Raw genomic sequence first — 20,500 nt, 5'->3', positions numbered from 1 at the left:
CTAACTTATTCTAAATTGTCCAAATTTATGTTTTATCTAAATCAAATTTTAAATATTCAGTGAATATTTAATAGTATAACTATTGCTAAAGAACCATATTTTTTAAGTTTTTAGAACAGATTCTCCTATACTGATATATTCAGTATTTATTAAACATCTGTCATTGGCAAGCTATTGTCCTGAAAGTTGATTGGTTAGATTTCCTGGAAACAGAGGAGCAGAGACAATTTAAATGACCCCTGAGCTTGTTTTAATGTCAGGCTGAGACCCATTTGGCCACCATACCTACACATCCTCTAATGTGGGGGTCTGATATCTTGTGGTTTCTTTTTAACCTACACACCACCACTCCTCACCAAAATTCATAAATATTCACAAAAACTTACTTTATAAAACATCACCTGAAAGCTTCCCATTGCAGGTGGGGTAGTTTGCAACATTAAAAAAAAAAAAAAAAAAGTTCCAGATGAGTACAAACTAGAAAAACTGGGTTGACTGTAAAAGTCATACATTTAAAATTAGTGGAGAGCCATGTAAGCAGCGACTGGCTAAGTGAGCCAAAATTTTGGACAAAGTTCCTCCTCGCTAGGTGTGTTTGCTGATGCTGGCAGTAGAGGAGGCAGGACACTGAGCGTCCAGGCTTCACCAGCGAGGGCGGCTGCTTTAGGACCGGAAGGAGCAGAAAACTCTGCAGCGGCTCTGCGCTGGTGGGACAGCATCCTAAGCCTGAGAGCTGGTGCACAGGGTTGAGTTCCCCTTCCAGACTTTCCCTCCCGCCCTCGAGGGGGAGACCCTAGTGACTCTTTTACTTTAAAGATTTAGAAGGTTATCCTCCAGGGTTAGGGACAGACCAGAGGTGGACAGTTTGACCAGAACTGCACATCGGCTTCTGCTAGTTCAACCCCCAAGCCGATGAAGGTGCCAGCTCCTCCCTCCTGTCTGCCCAGTGTTGGAAAGCATGGGTGCTCATTGATGATTTTGTTATCCCCACCTCTTTCCTTTTTTTTTTTTTTTTTGTGGCTACACCCACAGCATGTAGAAGTTCCTGGGCCAGGGATCAAAACTAAGGCACGGTTGCGACCTGCGCCATAGCTGTGGAAATTTGGGATTCCTAACCCACTGCACTGCAAGGGAACTTCCTTTCTTTCTTTTTTCCTTACATAATGATTAACATTAGCTAAAAAGTAGTTTCCATTGTGGCTTAGCAGGTTAAGAACCTGACACAGTCTCCATGAGGATGTGGGTTCAATCCCCGGCCTTGCTCAGTGGGTTAAGGATCCAGGGCAGCATAGGTCGCAGGTGCAGCTTGGATCCAGTGTTGCTGTGGCCATGACTTAGGCCTGCAGCTGTAGGTCTGATTCAGCCCCTAGCCCTAGAACCTCCATATGCTGCAGGTGTGGCCCTAAAAAGAAAAGTTAAGAAAAATTAATAGATTGGCAATAGATAAGATCAGTGGCTAAAAATAAAAATGAAAGTCATGGACAAAATGACTCACAAGCAATCCAGTTACTGATGTTGACAAAGACTTTGTAAAACTATAATTAATGTTTATCATTAAAGAGTTATTTTAAAATAAGTTATCTAATAGGATTCTCAAAACAACCTTCTAATGTAGATGTTTTTAAACTGTTTGTTCCAGATCAGGGGATACAAAATTATTTCTCATTTTTGTCTGTCCAAACCCCCCTCTGCATAATATCTGCAGTGGAAACGTTAGCAGTAGGAGTTGGGGAAGTTGAACCTATCTGAATGGGAAATATATATATAATAAAAAATTGCGGTCCTAACAAAATGTATTCATTGTTGGTTCATTCATCAAACTATTGCAAAAATATAAGTAAGGAATAAATATATTCCAGGTTCTGCCCTTAATGAGTAAGCCTGGCTTGAGTGTCCAGAGAGATCTGACCTAATGATAAAATACATCAAATCAGGAACTGGAACCCACTGTATTAAGTACCTACTTTGGAAGTATGAGATAAGTAAAGCCATCTATTCTGAGAACTAGAGGAAGGGTGAGAAGATATTTTTTTTTAAAAAAGGTCACAGAGTAGGTAGCATTTGAGCTGAACCTGGAAAATGGTTGAGAGTCACTAGATTAGAAGACGAGAAAGGGATCCAGCCTGAATGCCTGTGCTGGTGTCGTCCAGCACAGTGTAGTTCCAGGCACTTTTTTTCCTAATGGAGTTTTGTTATCCTATCCAGAAAAGACCTAAAACGCACCATTATTCATTTTAATAAACTTTCTTTTGTCATTAGTTTTGTTATTGAAGATCAAGGCTTTGCCATTAAACATAATTAAAACGAGAAGAATTTATTAAGTAATATTCTTTGAACTTAGACATAATTCAAATGATGAGCATAATAAACCATATCATTAATAATACTGTCTTCACCCTGCATCTGTTTGGGAGAGACACGATAGTACTGTACTAGTACGCTTTATCATGGTGTTACTCATCTGATCCAGGGCCATGCTTTTTTCATTTGTTAAAAAAATTTCTGGTCGATGGTCCATTGCTGGTACTTATTTTATTAGTTGCATCCTTTAACATGCTTCTGTACAGTCCATTATCTCTTCCTAATTCCTATCTCCCCTGCGCCACCGCCCTCCCATGGCTAAATCTTACATTGTCTTAAAGCTCAATTCAAAAGCCCCCATAAACCACTCCCTTGCCCTGTGCTCCAGTAGGGCCTGTGCTGAGCCCCTTGGAATGGGAGATTCTCTGGCTCACCTGGGCGTCTCTGTGCACAGGCCATAGAGCTGGGAGAAAGCTTCTCCCCCGGACAGTGGTTGACCTCTGACCCATGCACACACAGACTCAGCTAATCAGTAACATCCCCTTGGGCTCTCCATTGGGAGATTGATAGAGGTATTGGTTTTAGCTCCTGTAATCTTGCTCTAATGCAGTTGGAAAGAATGAACACACCCTTAAAGAGAAGCATAGTCTGGATACTAAAAGAGATTCCCATTTTTTTCCAAGACCTGGATCCAGTTTTCTCTGAAAGCATCCTCGTCCCTGCCCTTTAATGTAAACCTGTGAATCCCTATCTCTCTCTCTCTCCTTCATAACCGAATTTTTGTCTCTTCTAGTTGAAAAATTATTACCAACTATAATGCTCCATATTAATCATTTATTTTATGCCACTGGACAGTGGACTGATCAAAGATAATATTTTATTATCTCTGTATTCCAACACTTAATAAAGCGTCTGGCATCTTAGGTGCTCCATAAATAGTTGTCAAGAGAATAGAGATCAAACCTGTTTTATAAGGAGTTAGTTACTTGCATAATTCAGCCTTCTGCCCATTGATATTATTTTTTAAAGATTTGCCCTAAAATTGATGAGACCCCCGATAAATGCAATTTAAAAATAGTCAAAAAAGGAGAGAAACATTTTCTCTTTAACTCTACCACTCTATCCAGGACCTTTTGCGCGCGCACACACACACACACACACACACACACACACACACGCGCGTTCTTCATAAAGCTTTCCCTATCTATAATAATTCTCCTGCCTTTAATCTCCAGGCAAACCTGCCTTCAAAGTGTATTCTAATACCAGAAATCTCTGTCAAATATTTTGTGATACAACCCCCTTTAAACAACACTCAACTTTCTTCTATATAATCCCCCAAAGCATTTGACTTTTGTTTATTTCGTTCTATAGAAATTATTTATTTTCATTTCTACTCCTTCCCGTCCTAGAGTTCTCAAAAGGACGTGGATTTAATTTAGCTTTGCTTCTTCAGCCTCTGACACAATGGCTGGCACATAGCATGTTATCATGAGCATTTGAGGAGAAATCACTTTACAGAGTTCTTGCACGGGAATTCATTTGAACAGCACAGAAAACCTGAAGGCCCATATTATTCTGTCAGGTCTGTAGATGAAAAGGACCCTCGGAATAATAGGCTGATAGTGACTGAGGGCAGGAATTGTGTTTCTCCAGGTCCCTCGTGTGTCCTCATTACCCAGCACAGTGCCGGGCGTTAAGGGGGTCACAGAGGAAGTCGTCTCCCCCCACTCCCCTAGGTTCTTCTGGCGTCTAAGGATCGAACTGACAAGAGAGAGACCAACAGGGGAAAATCAAACACAAGTTTCCTGGGCATGGGAGAGGCCAGGAAAACTCAGAAAAACTCCCAGTGTGGCTGATGCCCTCACCTTACGCAGCATCTTCAGCTGAAGGAAAAAGAAGGTCTGGGGAAATGGGTGTTTGGGACTTGGAGGGGGAGGAAGACAGTTCGCATGGAGATGGAATTTGGTAAACAAATGTTTGCTGGGTAATACAGGGACAGGGGGACACAGAGTGGATTCTGGTTTCTAAGCATTTCCCCCACCTAGTCCATGGTCTTTGTAGATCTCACTGCTGATAGAGCTAGACTGGAAGTAAGGCTTGTACTGAAATTCATTTAGGCAGTTAGGAAGAAGGTCAGAGTTTCTTCTTGAGTCTTTTGGGCCTTGTTTTCAGCTTGACAAATAATTGCATGCCATTGAGACATTTTCGGATGGCAAATTTTGCTCCCTACAGGAGTCTTTTATATAAATATAAGATCGATGAGCCTTAGCTACTTTCAGTAGCAGTACCTTCTTCTTAAGTTGGATTTATTCAGCCTACGTGCCCGAATTTACCACTGACCTCCCATCTCTCACTCACCATACCGGGAACAACTTACAGGGAGAGTTGTTGACTCAGTGAGTTCCGTGTTCCCCCCCCCACAGCCGTGGTCTGTGCATACACCTTGCAGGTGAATATCGACCCTGAGTCCAGAATTGCATTAGGGGCTTTCATAGCTTGAATTGTAATCATCATCATAATTGCATGAAATGTGCAATATATCCTCATTATATACAGAAGAAAATCAAGTCTTAGAAATCTAAGACAATTTAGTATGTGTAGGTCCTCACTCTTTTGTATTTTTTAATTGAATGGAAATAAAGTGAATTTAATTGTATATTATCATCTAAACCATCTCAAATTAACTTTGTACTGAAAAATCTGAAAACAAATAAACATTCAAAAAGGTTAAGCAAGATCTGTGTTCAACTGAGCAAAGCTTTTGTGAAAATTTAGCAAAATGATGACTTCCTGAGTAAGCTTTGCCAATTCCTGTCAATACTCAACAGAGAGGAGTTTAAGTAGCTACTTAAATACCAATTACTTAGAAATGGAAAACAAACAAGGGGAACAAGGCAAGTGTCCTGTTTAACATAGCAGAGCAGAGAGAAGCCATCACTAATCACGGCAGAGACTGGAGCAGTGGCCCTGGGTCATTTGGGGGCTCTAGTGCAAATTGGCACACAGCCCAGGGAACTTGGAGGTGCCGGGCAGGAAATCAGTGCCTGCCGCTTAAGTTGTTTCTATGCTCCTTCCTAGAGACAAAGCTTCCCTCCAAAACACTAGACCATGCCATGGATTTCTTCAGCCTCCTGTTCGAGAGCAGGGTGTGGTTTAGGGAAACGGGCCCCTGATACAGGACTTGGCGTCCTTCTGTTGTCATCATGTAGAACCAGTTCTGGTTTTGTGGGCCTGAGAAACCCATGAAACCCAGGCAGCTACACGGGGCCCCGTGCTCAGAGGTGTCCTTGATGGGTTTAATGTTTGGCTTATGGCTCTGTTGAAAGCATTGATGATTTTATCTTTGAACTTGTGTTTTCTGTGTGAGGTCTAGTAGGATGTAGGGAGAAAGGGTAATGTTCTTTCTTCCTTCTAAGTTCTTGGCTATGAACCTCCTGGAATAAAAGACAGATTAGCAGGAGGAAAACAAAAGTTTAGTCATGTCTAATTCCTTTACACAGCGGAGAATCCCAGGAAAACTGAGTAACTCTCCAGAATGGCCCAAACCATCAGCCTAAATACTGTCTCTGGCTAAAGACAGGAGCACATTGCCGAGGGAAGCAGGTTGGAAAGTTACCAGGCAAAGCGCAGTAAAAAGGTTGTCATGAGGGGTTAAGTCAGTTGTGTTCTCCACTGCAAGAATTTCTAGAGATTTTGTCACTGATAATGAGAGGGAGATGCCCTGACAGATGGAAATTTCCCTTATCCATGTAAATTTCCCTACAAAAGGGTAACTTCTAGGCTGTGTTTCCTTTTTCTTAAAATAATCAGCTCAAGAGAATCCTTATGCCACGGAGGCATACTTTTAGGGGGTGAATTCTGTCCTCCTTCAAGGGCAGTGGGTCACACATCTTGCTCCCCCTTTCAGGATGGTGCCCGCGATGCCCTCTGTGCACAGAATCCAGGGCCCGTGGCTTGGTGGAGTTAAGCAGGACTTGGAATACAAAGTACGTGTTTTACTCCTCTGATTGTCTGGGGCCATGCCAACTCCAAGAAGCCACACTTGCCATTCAAACCCAAAGTTGCAGAAAGAAGGCCAGTGATGTTCTCAAAAGGTTGAGTGACCAAGGGACAGTATTCTTTCATCCTCATGTGACTTCTCTGAAGTAGCCAATCACTTAAGCTGAAAGGGTAATTTAAAAAGAAAAGCCAATCCATGGTTCTTTTTCTTTTTATGTTTTCCTTACTAATCAGGAAACCACAGGTACAGGGAATCAGTAGAATGTGTACATATCAAATCCAATATAAACAGTTGTGCTTCTTTTATGCAGCATTTACTTTGCCTTGCTGCAAATGAAATGTACTGCATGTGGGAGCTACAACATATAAGCTGTGTCATTTAATGCTTTCATATGTAAGTTAGCCACTCTTATGTTTGCATTTAAAACTATAATTTCACAATATAAAGGTAAACATACAACTCATGCTAGTAAGTTAAAAGTTTATTTTTTCTTATGTAGCAAGGAAAAAAAAAATCATGACAAGTCAAGAAGGTGGCCATGGGAGAAATTAAAAAGCTTTATAACTGAATGTCTCTAACAGACCTCCTTCCCTGCTTTTTGGGAAAAAACAAATCTAATATGCTGCTTATTACTGTGATTTTTTTTTTGTTCTGATTCTCCCTCGGTTGATTTAGGAAGCATTAAACATTCTGTGATATGCCAGTAAAATCATTTTAGCATTTTTCTGTCAGATTGTCCTCACTTTCCCTCTTTTCCCTATGAATCTTATAAATACAAATAGAATATCAGGTTCTCTGCAGGAAAAAAAAAATAAGCTTTTGAGATTTTATTGGTGGACTTCAGCAAACACCATTACCTCATATTTCTTCAGCCTAGTTCTTAGTTACGAATAAAACTACTAACACCATTCTGCATGGGGGGCTTTGGGGTTCTGTTAGAGTCACTGTTTTGGCATAAGGCCAAGATATAAAAACAAGCGAGTAGCTATTGTTTTATAGTCTCATGGCTGACTGAAGACCCTGAAAAAAATCCTCGTTCAACCAAGGACCCATCCTTTTGTCTCTGCTCCTCTCTGTTTTGGATGTATACAATACATCCCGGGAAGGAATCAGCCTTGTTAAAATGCGTGTGGTGAGAAGTCTGTTTACCTGGTTTCCTTCATCCTGCATCAGAGCTCATCTGAGATGTTCAGGTAATGTGGGCATAGACTAGACATCAGTCTGTAACAGCACTTGAAGCAGCGTTTTTCACTTGCAGACTTTATAAGAATATTAAAATGCACAATAAGGAATGAATGTTTACTGTGGAATACAAGATATGCCCATTTTCATCTTCTGTTAACATTATCATAAATGTGTGCAATAAATAAACAATAATGTGTTTATAGCATACACTTTCAAAGGGTATTTAAGTAACTTCTAAAAGGAAAATAAATTAAGAAAACAAAATTTCCAAATCTTTTTCCTTCACACTCTGCTATTTCTCTTTTGCCTCTGATGCTGCTCTGCCTGGGAAAGTCATTTACTGTTCCTGGGGAAATTTTCTATCGCATCTGTACTTATGCGAGTAGCTAAGCAGAGTGCCAGGCTTATTTCTTCTTGGGATGTATTGTGCTTAATAAGTTATACGAGTTCTCATGGGCTCACTCTATTAATGAGGAATTCCACCCTCTTTCTGTTACCAGTTCAATAAGGATAACTTTGCACCACTCAGCCCACTTGTCTTTTTTGTTTGTTTGTTTGTTTATTTGTTTGTTTGGCCACATCCATAGCCTATGGAAGTTCTCAGGCCAGGGAGTGAATCTGAGCTACAGCCGTGACCTACACCACTGTCCAGACACCACCAGATCCTTAACCTGCTGCACTACAGTGGGAACTCCTCAGCCTACTTGTTTTTAGCAGCATTTTTATTAATCCCCTCACTAGTGAAAAAAAAGGAAATAATTTATGTCTACAACATCCACTAATTTAGAGGCTCTATGATTTTGTTGTGTGTTCTAGATTTTAAAGGATAATAAGATATTACGGTGAATATAAAAGTAAAAACAGAATTAAGCAAGAAATTCTCTGAAGGACATGCAGGTACCAAGTTAGAAACTCAGATAAAAAAGAGCCCTGAAGAGTTCCCATTGTCATTCAGTGGGTTAAGAATCGGACACAGTGTCCATGAGGATGCAGGTTTGATCCCTGGCCTTGCTCAGTGGGCTAAGTATCTGGCATTGCTGCGAGCTGCAGTGCAGGTTGCACTTAGATCTGGCGGTTGCTGTGGCTGTGGCGCAGGCCTCCAACTGCAGCTCTGATTGAACACCCTGGCCCAGAAACTTCCATATGCTGCAGGTGTAGCCTTTAACAACAACAACAAAAAAAAAGCCCTGATTTTAACCAAGAGATATCTCTAAAACATAATACTTTATTTAAATTATCTTTCTATATTCAGCCAAAGGAAAAGATATCCACTTTCACATGTTCTGTTGTCATATTTTCAGACTCTTATTCTGTGCTCTCCTGTGTCCCTCAATTTACTGCTTGCATTTATTAAGAACATAAATTAATACCTGTAAAGGATGTAGAAGCATGTAACAGAAAGTTATAACTGGAAAGGAGAAAGGGAAATTTGGTCTCTCCTTACACATTTTAATCCACCAAACTGAAAGGCTTCTGCAGTGTCTTTTGATTCCACAAGTTTAGGGATTCTGAAGTGCTACAGGTTGGCATACTGAAGTGGCAAACCTGGTCCTGAGTGGCCCAGAAGGTACAATTGGAAAGAGTGTTGTGTGCTGGGGACATTTCACTATTGTCAAAATCCCCTTCTGTTCCATTAAATTTATGAGGATCCCGGCTGGAGAAACTGTCAAGAAATAGGCTTTTATTGTTCCAAATGTTTATCTTGCAGTTGTGATATTTCAGAATTTTTTTCTTCTGAAATCATATAGCTACTTGGATAAAATGCCAGGGTTGAGCGCTCTGCTTTTCCAGGCCCTGATCTGCTTTTCCTTCTCCTCCTGCATGGTTCTCTCCCAGCCCCACTCCCCGCCCTGGCTGCCGAGAGCTTTAAGCTTGACCCTGGTGCAACCCCAGCTTTACTGTCTGCTGCTACCCCAGACTTCTAGCAGTAATCATCCCTAATAGACCTCGCCCTGCACCCACATTGAGCATATCCATTTCTCATTAATAGATTCAGCAAAAGCTGCTAAATAATGATGATAGTAATAATTATATAAAGGGTCTAAATACAAATAAATTTTGAGTCGAGTTAGAAGGCAGAGGAAAATTCAATTTTCCAATTTGCACTGCCAAGAAGAGAAACTGCTGCCTGGTGGAATTCAATACAGGTCTGTATGTTTAACTGAGCAAATGAGCCCCGCTTTCTATAACTAAAAATAATACAAATGCAGGACGTAAGCATGGACTCAGGGCCCTTCCTTGACCATCAGTGTCTCTATGCATTTGCGCTTCTTCTTGTCTTTGTAGCTTAAGTGCATTATTGCCCTACTGTGACTGCACAAAAATATTAACTATGCATCTGCTTAATTTTGAATGACGTGAAAATATAATTTTGCATTCCCTCACTTTAAAAATCCCTTGACTCTCCACTTCTTGTGTGATAAAGAGCTTCCTCCGTGTATGATGTAGGAGGCAAGTCTCTGTCTTTTACTTCATCTCTTCCGTGTTCCCATCTTATTCTGTGCTCCCATCATACTGAAGGCTTTCCTGAATGCAGGACCTTGAGGGTACAAACAAAATTAAGCGGTGTTCATCTTTAATCACCCCAAAGGTGGTTCTGGTTGATGGAGGTGGTAAAGGGATGACACGGAAAAATTCTGTCTCCAAGGGTAAAATATAAATGATTTGTTCTCAGACTCATCCTACCTCTTCCCTCCCTCTCAGGGCTCCAACTTTTAGTCCTTATTGTAAGTAGCAATGACCAGGTGCAAACACCGGGTTAGAATTCGCATGAGTTCAGCCCAGAAGCAATTGCATCTATCAAGTTCTGTCTTTGCGGGCTCAGCATTCACATGCTGTTACTTTTAACGTTCACATTTCCCTCTGGAGCGTAGGCAATCTTTTATTTATTTATTTATTTATTTATTTATTTATTTATTTAGTATTTTGAGGGCCGCACCTGTGGCATATGGAGGTTCCCAGGCTAGGGGTCTAATCAGAGCTGTAGCCACCCCCCTACACCACAGCCACAGCAAGGCGGGATCTGAGCCGCATCTGCGACCTATACCACAGCTCACGGCAACGCCGGATCCTTAACCCACTGAGCAAGGCCAGGGGTCGAACCCGCAACCTCATGGTTCCTAGTCGGATTTGTTATGGGTTTCATTTCTTGAGAGCAGTGTGACACCCTTCTGGGTCACCGTTTTTTATAACCCACAAAGAAGATGTCCACATGAAAAAAAAAGTCCTACAAAAACTCGCATGAGATAAAGCAGAAGTTAGCTTTAGTAATTTCTTGTCCCAAATCTTATCCCAAATAGCTCCTTTACCTTAATCAATGGTGACACTAATATCTCTGGGTATCTGTTACCATATCAGGAAGAATGCTGATGTGTTTGAGAAAGATTATTTTTTTTTATCACATTAGCATTTGTTTACTGCCCTGTATCTCACACATACCACATATTCTGGCCTAATGGATGAATCTCCTTTTTGATGACTTTTCTGCCTAGCCTAGGACTTTCTGTTAGTATGTGAAGATACAAATTAATCAATCAATTTATTCTCTATACATTTTGAGTCATTGGAGAAATATATATATTTGAGACTGATAGTAACTAAAAACTCATCTGTTTTATTATAAAGTCTGAATCAGAAAATAAGATTTACATCTAAGATATAAAATATGATATCTCATAATTAAAATACAAAATATGCCAAGGTGGGATGGGGTGGGGAGGGAATGGGATGGACAGGGATTTGGGGGTTGGTAGAGGCACACTATTACATTGAGAGTGGATAAGCAACGAGTTCCTACTGTACAGCACAGGGAACTCTATCCAATATCTTGGGATAGAACATGGTGGAAAGTAATATAAGAAAGGGAGTGTGTGTGTGTGTGTGTGTGTGTGGTGCGTGTGTATATATATAAAGGGAGTATGTGTGTGTATGTATATATTCACATACATATATGTGTATGTTTGGGTCACTTTGCTGTACAGCAGAAATTGGCACATTATGAATCAACTATACTTTAATAAAAAAATTAAAAATTAAGACCAAAATAGTCTCCCTACAGCTCTCCCCAACTCCACATCTTCAGACCAATCAATACATGGTAAATCTATGTTTGCAGCATATTTATCCATTCGATCATTCTTCAGAAAATATTTCTTTATTGTCTAGTCTGTGCCTGCAACTATTTAGATGCATCTTACACAGCCGAGAACAAGGGAGACAAAACTCCCACACTGTCAGAAGCTCTTGTTCTTGAGGATATTGTTCTCATCAGTGATCTGATGAGCCCACGGTATTATTTCTAGAAGCAGGATGCACACTCTGGCTCCTTCATGCTTAATATATGAAACAGGTTCAGAGACACAGAAAAGAAGTCTGCCTTATGTGAAATTCTGAGGCTTTGAGTGAAATTCAAAAGCGAATGGACTACTCATCCTCACAGGAGAAAAACACGGCTCAACGAATGTCTGTCTTTGGCTCTCACCCGCAAAGAAAATTTCAAGAATGTCTCATAATATAATCCCTAAAGAGGGAAGTGTTAGAAGAAGATGTTATAGCTGCCTTTGAAATAAGTTTCAGAGGAAGTAATTGCTTCATCCATTCCAGTTTCCCAAATGTTCTTTAAACCCGCTGAGCTCATCCAGTAAGCTCCTGGTCAACGAGAAAGTTCCTCTGGAAGAGAAGAGCAGTAGTTTGTTGGGGGAAAGTTCAGCTTTTCTTCCCCAGAAGACACTGAAATGGTCAGGACACAACCCTGATAGAATTAATTTCATGGCCACAGACTCCCTTAGGTCGAACATTTACTCTCTGTCCTCTTTTCAACCCATTGGGTACCCACCGAGGGAAGCAGTAACGTTTAATTTAGTCATCTCCAATTTATCATGACTACAGATGTCACAGACCCAATTAAGATATTTTAATGATATCATTAAAAAACCCTTAGCCAATAAATTAGAAAACTTATATGAAGTGGAAAGTTTTGGAAACAAAAATATTATAAAATTAAAACATTCTGAATCAAGAAGTAATGTAAAGCCTCGACCGTGTGATAACCATTGCGGTGACCGAATGAGCCGGTAAAAACCTTCCCTGCAGAACAGCACAGTCATGCACAGCTGCGTCGGGCAGTTCTCCCAAACTTTTAAGAAATAACTCTAAGTGCATAGAAGTAGTTCTAGACAATAGAAAAATGAGAACATTTCTCATCCAGTTTTACAAGTGCTGTACATTATGTTTATACCCAAACCCTTAAGAACCAGACAAAAATGAAAATTTACAGGCCAAAGTTACTCATTAACTTAGAGGCAGAAGTCCAAAAGAACATGTTGGCAAGCCTGTCTCTGCATCCATCTCCTGATCTCCTGATTTCATTAAAGTGTGGATGTACCTGGAATCTGAGTTTGATTTAGCATTAGAAAAGTCTATGCACACAATTTACCACATATTCCAATTAATAGTACAAAAAAATGTTTTTTTCTCAATAGGTACAGAGAAAGCATTTAAGAACGTTCAACATCCATTTGTATTAAAAATCATTAGTAAACTAAGAGTAAAGGAATAGTGAATAAATTGATTTCGTGTGTCATCTCGGCTAGGCCATTGTGCCTAGATGACTGTGTGATACCAGCCCAGATGTTGCTCTGAAGGAATTTCTGGGACTGTGATTAACGTTTCTGTTAGTAGTGTGAATAAAGCAGATTATCCTCCGTAGTATGGGTGGGCCTTGTTCAATCAGGTGAATGCCTTAAGAGAATGAGATTGAGATTCTTCTATGGAGAAAATTCTACCTGTAGACTGGCAGGCTGCCTTTGAACTTGAACTGCAACGTCAACTTTTCCCTAGGTCTTCAACCTGCTGACTTGCCCTGTAGACCCCCCCCCAGCCCCCACCAATCATGTAAGCCAGATTAAAAAAAAAAAATCTCACTCTCTCACTCTCTTTCTCTCTCTCTCTCTGTCTATAGAGTTTTAATGTATAGAAGTAATATACAGTATAATATATAGATTTTAGTGAATATGTGTTTATTATTTCTTTTGTATCTCTGAAGAAGCTTGACTAATACAGAGGATGATTAATCTTAAAAAAACCAATACCAGCAAGAATGGCCATCATCAAAAAGTCTACAAACAATAAATGCTGGAGAGGGTGTGGAGAAAAAGGAAAACTATTACCCTGTTGGTGGGAATGTAAATTGGTGCAGCCACTATGGAAACAGTATGGAGATCCATCAAAAAACTAATAATAGAATTACCATTTGAGCCAGCAGTTCCACTCCTGGACATCTGTCTATCCAGAGATAACCATGACTTGAAAATATACATGTAATCCAGTATTTATTGCAGCACTATATACAGTACCAAGATATGGTAGCAACCTAAATGTCCAGGAGTGCATAAAGAAGATGTGGTGCTTGTAGGCAGTGGAATATTATTCAGTGATACAAAGGAATGAAATAATGGCATTTTTAGCAACATGGATGGACCTAGAAATTATCAGACTAGGTGAAGTTAGACAGTGAGAAACCAACGTCATATGCTATCACTTAAATGTGGAATCTAAAAAAAGGACACAATGAACTTCTTTGCAGAACAGATGCTGACTCACAGACTTTGAAAAACGTATGGTTTCCTAAGGAGACAGGTTGGGGGATGGTGGGCATGGACTGGGGGTTTGGGATGGACATGCTGTCAAATTGGATTGTGATGGTTGTTGTACAACAACAAATGTAATAAAATTCATTGAGTTGAAAAAATCAATACATCATTACATGTAAATGTGAAAGGTCAAAGCCTTTCCATTAGGCTTTAGGAAAAAGATGAGGTCATGTGCTCTGACCACTAACTTTTAACACGTTGGAGAAGATCCCAGACAACACAGTAGAGCATGAATAAATGAATGGGTAGTATCAGAATTTACTACAAAGGAATCATTCACTGATCATGTGAATATCTTATACTGATTTTTTTTCAACCTACATATTTGTTATTATAATAGATAATTAAAAATTGAGTATATTTCCAAACACCCAGCCATAATTAGAAAACAAAAATTTAAAAACTAAAATGTCATTAAAAATTACCTAGAAATGAAAGACAATTAAGACCCCACAGTGAAAATTCTAATATTTAATTGATAATCATAAAAAAACCCAAATAAAAAATAAGCCCAGTTTTTGTTTCTTTTTGTTTATTTTTTGCTTTTTAGGGCCTTATCCGTGGCATATGGAAGTTCCTAGGCTAAGGGTTGAATTGGAGCTATAGCTGCCAGCCTACACCACAACTATAGCAACATGGGACCCAAGCTGTGTCTGACCTTCACCACAGCTCACGGCAACACCAGATCCTTAACCCACTGAACGAGGCCAGGGATCAGACCTGTGTCCTCATGGATACTAGTCAAGTTCACTGCGTCACAACAGGAACTCCAAAAGCCCAATTTTTAATTTTGCTGATGCAGTTATGTTAAAATATCTTTTCTCTTGGTACACAAATGTCAGTTCTCTTTTTACTAAAATATCAAAGTTTTCAAGAATCAGATAAATTGACTGGAAGCCTCCTATGACTACCCTATTTGTCTTTCAAATCCCTCCACCACATCATCTAGACCCCACATACTCTGATTTATAATTTTTGTAACTCTCTTTACCTGCTAGTATTCCTCATAATAGACCTTATTTCTTATTATTACTGTTGTGGCCTATCTTCCCCACATATGTTAGAATGTTCTGTCTGTTTTTTGTTTTTTTGTTTTTTTTTTTTTTACATGATGTAGATTACGTGCCTGTAATAGCTGCTCTCACACAGTAGGTGATATGTAAACATTTTTTTCCCCCAAATGTTGTTCAAAGCCAACATAGAAATATAATTGGAAAAGAATAGCAAAGACACTATTGAATAAATATTAGAAGTCCTCAAGACTCATGAAATTATATTAATTAGGACAGTGCAGTTTTGCGTAGGTAGAAATAAGCAGAGGACTGGGAGATGGAGAACCTCTAAGTAAATTTACCTTGTACGTGTTTGCAGCCCTGCTGTCACCACAGAGAAATGAGGGGAAGAAGAGTCTTTGTAGTAAATGGAACTGAAACAGCAGCTTAACCTGTATCTTCTGTGTATCAAAAATACCGTGATGGTCCTTTAAAGAAAAGCAACTGGATTAGATAGTATATGATTTTTTTTTAATGACAAAGGTTTAGTTTTATGAACATGTAAATTATTCCTTCAAATTAGTAAGAAGACAGAAAAGCCAGTAGAAAAATGGGCAAATATCTTTAGTAGACACTTGATGAAAAGAAAGTCCAACTACATAACCTATACACATGAAAAGCTGTTCAGCTTCATCATCAATCAGAAAACTCCAAATTGAGTTATAATGAGACAACACTATTCTTAGCAGATTGGCAAAAATTAAGCAGTCTTATACTACCATGTATTGGTGAGAATGTGTAGTGACAGAAGCTCTCCTACAATGCTGATAGGAATGTGATTTCATACGGTCACTTGAGAAAAGAGTTTGGCATTATCTACTGAGTACAAAGCTTTCACAGCCTGTAACTAATTGTTTCCACTTTGAGATACTCAATAAGACTGTCCCCCATAGGCACCAGTACATATAGAAGCATTATATGTAGCAACCTCCAACTGGAAACAACCCAGATATCCATTACCAGCAGCACTGATAAACTGTTTCTTCATACAGTGGAGTATTACACAGTGGCATAAGCGAACCAAGTGCTGTTAAATGAAGAATGTGGACAAATCTTACAAACATAAGGTTGAGTAAAAGAAGCAAGGTTTAAAAGAACACTACTAAATTCCATTTGTATAAAGTTAAAAGAGTAAAAACTAAAGTCTATATGTGGTGCTTATCTTTATTAGATATAATATATAACTCAGTTTTTATTCACGTATATGTAAATAACTAGCACCCTGATTTAACACATACTTCTCTGTGTATATATGTGGGTTTATTTTTATATATAATGTTTAATTTTAAATATCTAACTATGTCCGTGTTGACCGAGAGGTACATGTAGATCTGTACCAGAGGAGAAAGCATGTGATCAAGAAAAGATACTGAGAGATGATTCAGGGCAATAGCTAGGTGCTCCTTCTCCATCTGGGTGGTGTGTGCATAGTGTGCAGTTTATGATGACTCATTCAGTGACACAACTTTTGTTTTTATCTTTTCTGTATGTATGTCATATTTTGAAATGAAAATATGGGAAAAATTAAATGATGCTTAAATTTACTACTTAGGGAAATTAAAAGTGATGTCACAGAGAATACAGCCATACTCTTGACATTGGTAAGATATGCTTTTTAAAACTCATACTATTTGAACAATATGGGAAAGAGTGTGGAATGACAAAAACCCTTATGGTGGAAACTGGGCAGTTCCACATACATTGACTTTAGCTTTTAGGAAGTCTCTTCAGGTGGAATTGTGGAGAATGGAATTAAGTAGAAAGTCTAGGGTTTTTGACTTACTACTTCATGTCCAAACTTAACATCTTAGTACCTTGCTCTTCTGAACATAATAGTAGGGGACTCACTGTTATGTTTTTATTTATTTATTGAGATGATGAAAAGTACATTGTTTTTTGGTTTTGTGTGTGTGTGTTTTAAGGGTTTTTTTTAATGATTTTTATTGTATCCGTTATAGTTGGTTTTACAGTGTTCTGACAATTTCTTCTGCACAGCAAAGTGACTCAGTTACACATACATATACATATTATGTTTTTACTAAAAGCATTGAGTTGACTAGACATAAACACACACATAAATACTATACACACACACACACACATGCACATAGTATTATCAATGAGTAGGTGTCTAAGTGTGAAGTTGCATTTTTTCCTCATTCATCAAATATTCACCAGGTTGTGTTTTTGGTGCATCCATGTGATGAGTGGCTGAGAAAATAAACCAAACCAGACAGCACTCCTCATGGAGAAGATCTTAGTCTGGCAGGAGAAAAACAAAGATACACTGGAAATTTAAGACCATGTGTGAAGATGCAGAAAATTATAAAATTAGACTACATTTTGTTGATAATTTAAACCATTTTTCCTTTATGTAAGTACAAATTATCAAACTATTAAGAATGTTCTTACCTGGTCATTAATCCATTAATCCCTTCATCTATTATATGCATACACACACTCACGTATATACATATATATGTGTGTGTATAATACACACACACACACACACACACACACACACACACACACACACGAGTATTAGACCAAGGTTGAATTTCCACCATCAGTATGTCTGCTTTATTCTCATTGGTTCTTACAGCTCTGAAATGCACAGTTCCACGCTTGCAGCACATGATCAATAGGTGCCTACTAAACTGTTGAATTATATTATTTTTTAAAGAATAGGAGAGTAGGAAACTTCATATTTCTCTTTAAAAACTGTAAGAAGTTGCTTTGTCATTTCACTCCAGTGGGTTTTTTTCCCTGTGATTAGTGGCCTCTATAAATAAAACTTCCTAGCCCCTGCTTTATAACATATTAATTCAAGAAGAGAAGAGATCTATATATGGTGCCCATAGGAGTTTGTATTGATTGCAACTTCATAGCTCAAATATTATTATAGCAAATAGAGTTATGATGAAACAGCATTCACCACAGTCATCCATTCATATTTGTTCATTCACCTAACATTTATGGAGCATCTGTCTTGAGCCACACCAACTTAAATGACCAAAGCATTAATTAACTGGAAAGTGGTGGCAAATTTCCAGGCCTGTGCTATGGCCATGCTGCAAGAACATACTTTATTAGACACAAGGCTTAAAGAGCAATAAATCCACAAAGGCAACAATATTTATATTTTCTATTTCCCAAACTTACTAGTACTAAGGCAAAGGAAAGATGTGAATAATTACTTAGCTATTGCCCCACGGATTATTCCCTAGGAGCTGGTCATGTTGAAATCCTTTCTTCAGGATCAGACATAGAGGGTCTATAGATTTTATTTCACAAATATCCATCAAGTCTTTCTCATGGGCTTTTATTTCTCTGATATAATTGAAGTGTTGAGTGATTACACCAATGAATCTAGAAGGTAACTGGCTTCAAATTTGCCCAGAAATATTGTGAATGAGAAGTTCTGCCCAAATGCGCTCCCTGACCAACTGTACTGCTGTGGTTGTCCTGGAGATCTTTCACCACAGTGCCCTTGCTACTCTCCCTGAACAAAAGGCCTTCCTGACCACTCCTCTCTTCCTCCACTTCTCTCATCTTGCAGAAGGAATGATCTTTAAAATTTAAAATGCACACTATGACCCCTAGGCATCAAAGCAAACTCCAGAAAAGCAGACAACACTTTTTTTAAACTCAATGAATTTTATTACATTTTTAGTTGTACAGCATTTCCATCCCAAACCCCCAGACCATCCCTCTCCACCCCCCAGCCTGTCTCCTTTGGAAACCATAGGTTTTTCAAAGTCTGTGAGTCAGTATCTGTTCTGCAAAGAAGTTCATTGTATCCTTTTTTTAGATTCCACATGTAAATGATAGAACATGGCCTTGGTGTCTCACTGTCTGACTAACTTCATAGAGAAGAAAGGCACTTTATTCCTGAGAGGAGGGAAAGTGAAGAGGGGTGGCTGGAGGCAAAGTGATAAGGGTTGAGAGATGCTCCTGAAAGTTCATATTCTGGTGAGCTTGTTGACATGAGTGGATTTGAAGAGGTTCAGCTTTGCGGTTCGGCAAACAGAGGCAGCCTACAGAGCAGAGACTACATGTGCATGTTTGAGACCTGAAAATTGGGAGAAATTGTGGAGGAGCTCCAGTTTTTCTCAGGCCCTGAGATGCTCTGGTGTTTAAGCCAATTATACTGAAATCATTGAAAGGAGTAAGAGAATCCAAAAGATTTTTATTTAATTTCAATTCAGCAACAATGTATTAAGAAACCATTCGTAAATAAAATACACTTAGTTCCTTCCCTAATCAAACTTAAAGGCCAGTTAAGGAGGTAAAAAGGTAAATTAAAGTTTTATTTCGTATATAAAAATGTATTACAAATTGATAAGAATTGTGGGGAAATGTATTAGTTGCAGAAAATAAATAACAATTTAGCTGGATTAAACTGACAATTGTGGAAGATTTAGGATGTTCCGAGATTGTGCTGAGTATTTAAATGTTGATCAAATTTTAATTTTCCCAACAAACCATACGTCTATGTTTCTGCATATTAACCTCATTATACTGATGAATAAACTTTACCTTAGAGGGATTCTATGTGAAAGAACTCAGTCTCAAGAATGGTAGTGCTTCGTGAACATTCATTCCTAGGGTTTAGGGCAATGGAGGAGCTTTTCTTATCTTCTTTGGATTCGGGTCCTGATGGACCTTGTGAGCTCTTCTTGATTCTCTTCTCTTCTTGAGTCTCTTCTGGAAACTGAGTCCCCTCAGCTGGCTTTGCAGATCTACTCCAGCCTTAAGCTGCTCCAGGCTGCTAGCTGTACCTCCCGCAAACAGAGATACAAGCTCAACCTACCTTGCTTCGTTATTGTCCTTCTTTCCTTTTTTGATGTTTAAACAATCATATTTTGGAGTTCCCATTGTGTTCAGCAGTAATGGGCCCGACTAGTATCCATGAGGATGCAGGTTCAATCCCTCACCTTGCTCAGTGGGTTGAGGATCCAGCGTTGCTGTGGCTGTGGTGTGGGTCGGCAGCTGTAGCTCTGATTAGACTCCTGGCCTGGGAACCTCCATATGCCACAGTTGTGGCCCTGAAAAGCAATAAAATAAATAAGTAAAATCATATTTTAATAGAATTTAAATTTAAATCCTTTGAGCATATTTAAGGAATTATTTAAGTGGGAAAATTAAGTTTATAAAATATGGAGAAAAATAATCAGAAATGCATGAAAATTATTACAGCTTTATTTATAAACTTAATATAAAACTTCCACATCCAAACACTGTAAACCAGCTATAATGGAAAAAATAAAAATCATTATTAAACCCCCCCAAAACTTCCACATCCAAGA

The sequence above is a fragment of the Sus scrofa genome, chromosome 4 (assembly GCF_000003025.6).
Source record: "Sus scrofa isolate TJ Tabasco breed Duroc chromosome 4, Sscrofa11.1, whole genome shotgun sequence".
NCBI classification, from domain to species: domain Eukaryota; kingdom Metazoa; phylum Chordata; class Mammalia; order Artiodactyla; family Suidae; genus Sus; species Sus scrofa.
The sequence above is the reverse complement of the archived record's forward strand: the minus strand, read 5'-3'. Positions refer to the sequence as shown.